Source organism: Haemaphysalis longicornis, unplaced genomic scaffold (genome assembly GCF_048455015.1).
Source record: "Haemaphysalis longicornis isolate Haplotype H1 unplaced genomic scaffold, Haemaphysalis longicornis Haplotype H1 scaffold_9, whole genome shotgun sequence".
Taxonomy (NCBI): Eukaryota; Metazoa; Arthropoda; class Arachnida; order Ixodida; family Ixodidae; genus Haemaphysalis; species Haemaphysalis longicornis.
Window position 1 is genome coordinate 48,066,193 of NW_027526460.1, and position 7,734 is coordinate 48,073,926.

Genomic DNA, 7,734 nt, shown 5'->3' on the forward strand with positions numbered 1-7,734 from the left:
TATTACTCGGCCCGGCCGCAGATAGTACACGCATATTTAGTTAGTCGCAGGCAACCTTTTACGTCAACCATCCCAGTTTCTTTATCTCTATGGATTACGGGGACGTCAAATCAACACCTTAAAGGAGCACTGACACGAAAATTTCATGTTCCACTTTTATTGTTTTTATCGATGCTTAATGGTCTGGCGAACCCGAAACAGCCCTTCAAATACTTCAGCGGGCGATAGTTAATTACATTGAACGGCCTGAAAATCGTTTGTTTCAAATTCCCGCGCTTTCATCCCGAACGGCGCATATGACAGACTCCCGGACAGACGTCACCGCTTTGTGCGGACGTCACCGCCGCCCGCTTGAGAGGGTGTTGCGCCCGCTCGCCGCTCGTGGGGTCGCGCGCGTGAAGGGACGTCACGAGTTTTTGACGAGCGCTGTCGCGTCACTTCTTTTCCGCTCTTGGATTGACGTCACGCTGATGTTCCATTTGCTGAGTGCCGCTCCGCGCGCTGCTCCGTCGGCGCGATAAATGAGATCCAATTGAACTACGTTCTTCGCGTCGCAGGCCGCTCATAATTTCAGCCAGGGTATTATGTTGAGTGAAGGAAGCGAACTGTGCAATAATATTAACGCCGAAAATTGTGTCAGTGCTCCTTTAACTGTAAGGGAAAATTAAGAAATGAGATGACTGAAAAGAAAAAAAACAGGCTGTTAGTTTAGCTTCTACAAAGTGTGAAGTCGTAGCTTTAGTTCTATACCTCGTGCAATTGCAAAACGGCTTCATACGTATTATCTGACAAAAATCACTCGAATAATTATGGTGCACAGAATCAAGGTCAATGTGGTAGTCTACTTGTTAGCTTTGCCAGAAAAGGTGTACAGGATAAAGCGTTTGAAAATCGAACACTGAAATAAATCTAAAGCGAATAAAACAATGTTAAGTCGATCGGTATTAGGCGCACATGTCTAAACTCTGGACGAAATCGTATAGGGCAAGGGTCGGCAACCTGGGGCCCGCGGGGAAGTATGCGGCCCCGACAGGACGTCAGAACAACCCCTCCCCTCGTCACTTGCTATCTAGCTGAAGGCTGACATGACAATTCTAAAGACAAACACCCTGGGTAGGTCTGAAGATCCAACTGGACCTTCACACTTATCCAGATAACTTTTTCACTTCATTCCTTGCACTGGCTTAAAAGAACCTCCCCCCCCCCCCCCCCCCCCCCCTCCCTCCATCTCTGCCACGATTGCCATCCGGCCCTTGCCGTATCGACTTCCTGCAACTCGGCCCTCCACCTCGAATGGTTGCCTACCCCTGGTCTTGGGGCGTCACTTGAAATCAGGAAAGTGTTATTATACGAGAAAACCATGGCCTTCTAGTAGCGAAGAGAGCCAAGGAGTTGGGGGTGTGCAACGACATTAGCGTTAAAGGGAAGGCGGCAAAGGCGATTGAAGAGATGCTGGAGCAAAAAGTGCGTGACCGTGTAACAAAAAACGGTAAACAATTTCGGGATAGGTGTACCAGGCAGCCATGGGTGATTGCGAAAATATTTTTCGCAAGAACTTACTGTTTGAGAATCGATTAGGCTGAAAACTAAGGGCTTCAGAAGGGAGTGTGCGTTGTCGAATATGTTTTAGTCAAGCCGGGAGCACATTGCAACGCACAGATAAGAACAATAGCCATAACGTGCGGGTTTTGTCTGATGCTCTAGGGAATGTGTCTAATGCAACAAGATGGCGCCGTTTTCTGTGTTCCGTCGATAAAATGGAGACAAGCGGGCCACTCTAACACTTTGCACATGGGCAGCAGTTTATTATCACGGGCATCTTACTGGTTCTGTGAGGGCGGGGTTCTGGTGCGTGCGCGTGCCACTTACGTACTCATAGGAAATGCTGATCTGCCAACAAAGGAGAGAAAGCAGGGAACACAACTTACAAGCTTCAAGCGTCGCCATCTTTATTGTTGCAAAAATGACGTTCTTGCGAATCCAATTGGATATTGCTGGTAAGGCTCATGGTACGGACCGAAATTATATTCGAAGTCATGGGGGCAGCGGCGAAATCCGCGTACGCGCTTAGGCTAATTAACCACGTGCGCGCGGTACGACCTGCAACGTCATACTCGTAGCTGGCACCGAAAAAGTAGCGGACAGCCATATTTGGCCGTGCGTGCTTGCATGCCCGCCTAAGGACCTCTAGGGAGGTTGTATTGCCAATGCAACCTCCCTAGAGGTCCCTAGAGCTCAATAATTGGGCTGGCTAGAATTTCGCAGCTTTGACGTTGGCCGTAATGAGCCCCGCAGTCGCACAGGTATTAATGGTCTGCTGATTGACTATAAAAGCAGGGGATTTTGCGAAACTTGAAGGGATTATCACCCTGGAAGCAGTTTGTAGGCCTCTACTTTGCTATTTACAAGATGCACTTCTCTATGTTTGTTCATATCAGTTGTGTAAACTGACACAGTACACGTGTAATTAAGCCTCCCTGGACCTGAGCAGTTGTAGTTATCTCTTCCATCGTTCTAATTACACGTGTTTAAGGGTTGCTACCGCAGAACGGAGTATATGCGTGTGTGCACGTGCGTGCATGCACGCTACGAGCTAACGCCCCGCTCTTTTTTTTCCTGAACTGGTCGCAGGAGTACCTCTTGTGTTGGCTATTTAGCTTGGGCCAGTTGTCTCGGTTCTTTGGTTTCCGCATTCTGGTTTTGCTGCACGCGTCTCTGAGTCCTTCCTTTCTCTTTTATCGCACGAGCATGAACCAAACTTTAGAAGAGCTACACAAGTATTGAACTCCTTGTCGCTTTAAAGATGTTAACCAACCGCCCACGGTCGCCTTGGAAATTATCCGAAATCGTGATCTCACGGCACATTGTTTAATAGTAATAAGTGTTGATCGAAAACGAAAAGCCTTCAGATGGTTTATTTCGAACTTCTGCGTGAGGGTAGCGTATTTACACTGGAGGAATCAAGCCATCTATCGTTGCACGTCAACCACATCGTTAGGAGTGCACCACGTGTTAAGCCGAGGGATCAGGGTATTTGAGTCTTGGTGATTGAGTTATACGCAGTAAGCAAAACGAAAAGAGCACCCTGTTCACGAGCACGCCAATGGGTCCTCCTGTACTCCGCCATTGCACTAGGATACAAAATACGGCACGAGCACATGTCGGTTTCTGTAAGTTCTCCGTGAGCAGACATTGTAGCTTTTCCGCCCGACCTATCTGAATTCCGCATAATTCCTCAGGTATCTCGTGGGGGAAGGGGGGGGGGGGAGGGGGGGGGGGGGGCGGCTTCTTGAGAGCGTTATTACGGCGTGGTGTGGTAATATCGACTCAGACGTTGGGAATGCACTACGTCCACATACTGCATCTACTTATACTCTAGCATGGTACGGTACAAAGGGGGAAAATGCTTTTGCATCCGAAAGACCTGCAATGACGTTTTTGTGTGTGCGCGTGTGCGGTGACCTCTTCCCCAGAATGGAATTTGTTGTGCACACACCTGGCGTTTCCGTCGCCAAATCCTTGAAGACGTGAACGTTATCACGCCTTGTTCTAAATAAAATAAACGAAGTTTTCACTTGGTTTTGAGTGTCCATGCTTTCATTGTGACCTTCGTCCACGTTCATCGAGGGCACCGTCATCGTTCACTTCAGTGCGGGTTCAGGGAACGAGGGAAATGACTTGCGTGAAAGCGGCGTCGTACAAGGCACAGTAAAGTGCAAGTAAAACACCCATACAATTTGTGCAGGTGGGGGTTATTCGTGATGTGTTGGGCAGAAAACACCCAAGCTTTCTCTTATGATGTGAGAATGCGCAAGCATCGCCTCTCGTTGAAGTGTGGACGTGTATGCGTGCATGCGTACGTTAGCATATCTGCCAATGACAATGGGTGAATCGGCCATGAGCTTCTCACTGCTGCTGTCATCGTCACTGGCCAGTATCCCTGAGTGGGTATGTGAATTTTAAAGGGGATATGTTGACTTCGGAGCCAAATTTAAACGCAGTGTCTAGAGCGCCGCCCGACGGGACTCCTGCTCAGCGCTACAGCCATGGCTAGAGTGGCGTCCGACGACATTCGAATATTTAAGACAGGGCTGACACAGGCCAGGGCATTTGCCGTTGTAGTGTGGAGGTTGCGTCTTGGCTTCATGTTATAAAGGGCGCTGGTTCGAGTCCGGCTCTGGCATATTTTATTTCTGTTTACATCTTGCGTTTTAATTATAATTTTCATGTGTAGGTTAGTTTTCTGGGTTTTAAATGTTTCTTTGTGTGTTCGTTATGTTAGCTTATTTTACGTTGCGTTTCGTTAATGGCGGGCGAAGTAGTACCAGACGCGGCATTTTTTCATCGGAATGCCGATGGACGTCGCTTTAGCGGAGTGCTTACAGTACCGTCGGACGGCACTCTGGACGGAGCCAAATTTGAATACGCAGTATCTAGAGTGCCGTCCGACGGCACTCTAGCTGATCGCTCCGACTCAGAACTGCGGTGGGTTGCCGCAGGCTTCATCATTTTGGCTGGGCAGCGCAGAATGTCACTCCGCTTGATGTACTCCCGGACTCTTGGCGACTAAAACTAAAGATGCTCCCTTTGCTTAGAAATATGAACCCCTCGCACGACGAGGGTCACCGAAAAGCATGGGCTCAAGCGCTCAACACCACCGCCGGTGGGGATCATGCAGTTATCTACACAGACGCCTCCCAACATCAATACGCCATCATCGTGGCTACCTCCAGAACCAACCTCCTTTCGTGTACCTCACTCAAGACCCAAGAAATGACGGCAGCAGAAGAGGCAGCCATCACCTGGGCTCTCACTCAACCAGGGGTTCGGAGGGTAGTCACCGATTCCCAGCAAGCCTACTGGAATTACCAGTCTGGTTTGGGGTCCCGACCTGCACTGCGCATGCAAAAAAACCACTTCCCAAACGGTTCCATTCAGCTCATCTGAACACCCGCTCAAGCTTCCATGGAGGGCAACGAATACGCGCACCAACACGCCTGCGCTTTTACCTCCCGTGCTAAGGTGCTGCACGAGGACAGTCACCCGCTTGTCACGTTCAGGGAGATAGCCCAGCATTATCGCCTTCAGGGACAGACCCTACCGTCGCCTTACCCTGACCTTTCCAGAGAGCAACAATCTACCCTACGGCTCATACAATCCGGCTTCTACCCACACCCAACGCGTCTTCACTTAATGCACCCGAATCGCTACGACGCTGAATGCAAATTTTGCTCAGAAGTAGGAACACTCCGCCACTTAATCGGGGTGTGCGACTTTAGCCCTGAGCACCCTCCTCTCTTTCCGTCAACTGCTCAAAAAGAGCAATGGGAGATGCTGCTGCCCAGCCCCTCTCTGCCTACCCAGCTTCAGCGGGTGGACAGAGCACAGGCGGCGCGGACTGCATATGGGCTCCAGAGAAGAAGGAACCACCGCCTTGGGCCGCACTCTGGGCCGTTCAGAAATCTGAATAGAAGTATTTACTCCTCCTCCTCCTCCTCCTCCTCCTCCTTCGTCTCTGCCGCAAATCTCGTAGCCTCCGCCCGCGGCGCAGAGACGTAGAAGTCAGATTGTCTAACACCGGGTTTGAGCTTCCTTTAATTTCATCAAAAAAGTTTCCACTAATGTGCTACACCAATACAACTCAACGAACCACCGTTCATGCATCATGCATTGATTTAACCTAACCAAGATTATCTCTTTGAATTTATAAATGGTGTGGTTAGGTGCATTTCACTTACATCTGGTTTCACTATTTGCTGAGCGACGTGAGTGAATTTAAGTGACGTCGCCTGGGTAATCATTGTGGGCGCGGTTTACAGCTTTGCTTTACAACCACATTCACGGGGTGGATTGGCGCGATTTTTTCAGAAGCACTAATTCATATTGGTTAAAAAAAACACCACATTGACCATAAACGGGAGAAAAAGATATCGCTTTTTTGTATGACAACCAATTCCTCTGACAACAAATTGCGGTCATGTATTGTTATTGGAAAAGGCGAATTCGCAAAAATGATTTTTTCTGTTGGAGAACTCCAACACTTTTTGGGAATTATCCTGACGCAGTGATATGTAGTTTGGCTCGAGTAGTTATTGTTTTGTGTCGATAACGCTGTGATTGTAGTCTAAATGCAGTGAAAAAGTTTGATCTTAATTTTTTACGTCTGAACTGTAGTGGTTCCCAGCTCAGGGTAGCTTTAATCGCCGAAATGGTCGCAAAAGGGTCATAATTGTTGGTAGCAAAACGCCCTGTCTGGTTTGACAGCTTTTCTAATATTTCTAAAGCTTTTCTAAGCTTTTCTAATCTATTTATTCTTTTACATGCTCTATCTGGTGTTCGGTTGGTGAGGGATTTATAGTGCTTCCCAACGGGCATACTTTCTGTTATCACGGGCATTCTGAAGCACATCAGTCAGGGGTAGAGTTCTTGGATCATAAGGCTGTAGAGTGGTAGAATTTTAAAATTATGTGCAGAGTAAGTTCGGTGTGGTCTGCTTTTAGTAGGAATTCTGATATCCTAAACAGTAAGTTTCCTCTGACCAATGCGTTCTTCCAGTAATGACGTATGGCGCAGAAACTTGGGGTCTCACTAAGCCACTTGAAAGGAAACTTAGATCGGCCCAACGGGCTATTGAAAGAAGAATGCTAGAGGTCGCGCCTTGGGATAACAAAACAGCTACGTGGATTAGGGAACAGACCCAGGCGGAAGACATTCTAGCTCAAATTAAGCGAAAAAATGGGCATGGGTGGGTCACGCCATACGCATGAGGGATAACAGGCGGACCATCCGCTTAACGGAGTGGCTACCGTAAACGCAATAGGGATCGGCCAAGGAATCGATGGTGGGATGAGCTGCGAAAATTTTGAGGGAAAGGATGGACTCACTAGCACTCAATAGACCATGGAAATCTTTGGGAGAGGCCATCGTCCTGCAGTCGACATAAACGGGATGCTGCTGCTGATGATGATGATGATAGTTTATGCAGGAAAGTGACACATTAAGCGCATTACAGGCGGACAAACGAATTTCCTCGTTGAGTCCACAAAGAAATGCTCAAGTATCTAAAAATAACGCGCATATAACCCGGCGACCGCCAAGGAGCGAGGGCCTATTGTCAGGATTCCCTATTACGAGCGCGCTCACGATGACAGTCGCAGAGGACATCGCAGGCAGTGTAATTGGAGGCGTCGCGTCGCGCGAAAAGCGGAGCATCAGCGGCAAGCATGGGCTTCGCGAGTGAAAGAGCCGAGCGTAAGCTGAACGCAAGGCAAGAGGACGTCATGCTCCGCGAGGTGGATAACTCTGCAAGCAGACGGATGATTCTAAACTTCAATGGAACCAGGACAAAGTTCAAATGTGAATTTCTGGACAGCGAGAGAGAGAGAGAGAGAGAAAATAAACCGTCTTTATTGAGAAAAAACTAAAGCGGAGTCTTCGGGGTGGGTTGCTTAGTCCAGGACAACTTGAGCTCGGGCCGTGTCCAAGGCCCTCTCGACCAGCTGACGCTGGTCTTCGAGGGTGGAGCTGGCCAAGGCTCTCTCCCAAATCTCATTGGTGGGATAGGGATTTGGGCGGGGAAGTGGGACTTGGTCGCAGCCTTCTACAGTAGATTGTCCCGGGGGCCTCGCTGAAGCAGCACTGCGGGATTTGAGACACGTGTGGAGCATATGCGATCGTATGATGTGGTGTGCCTGTGTTTTCTCCGAGATAGCGAGGGTAAAAGACACGCAAAAC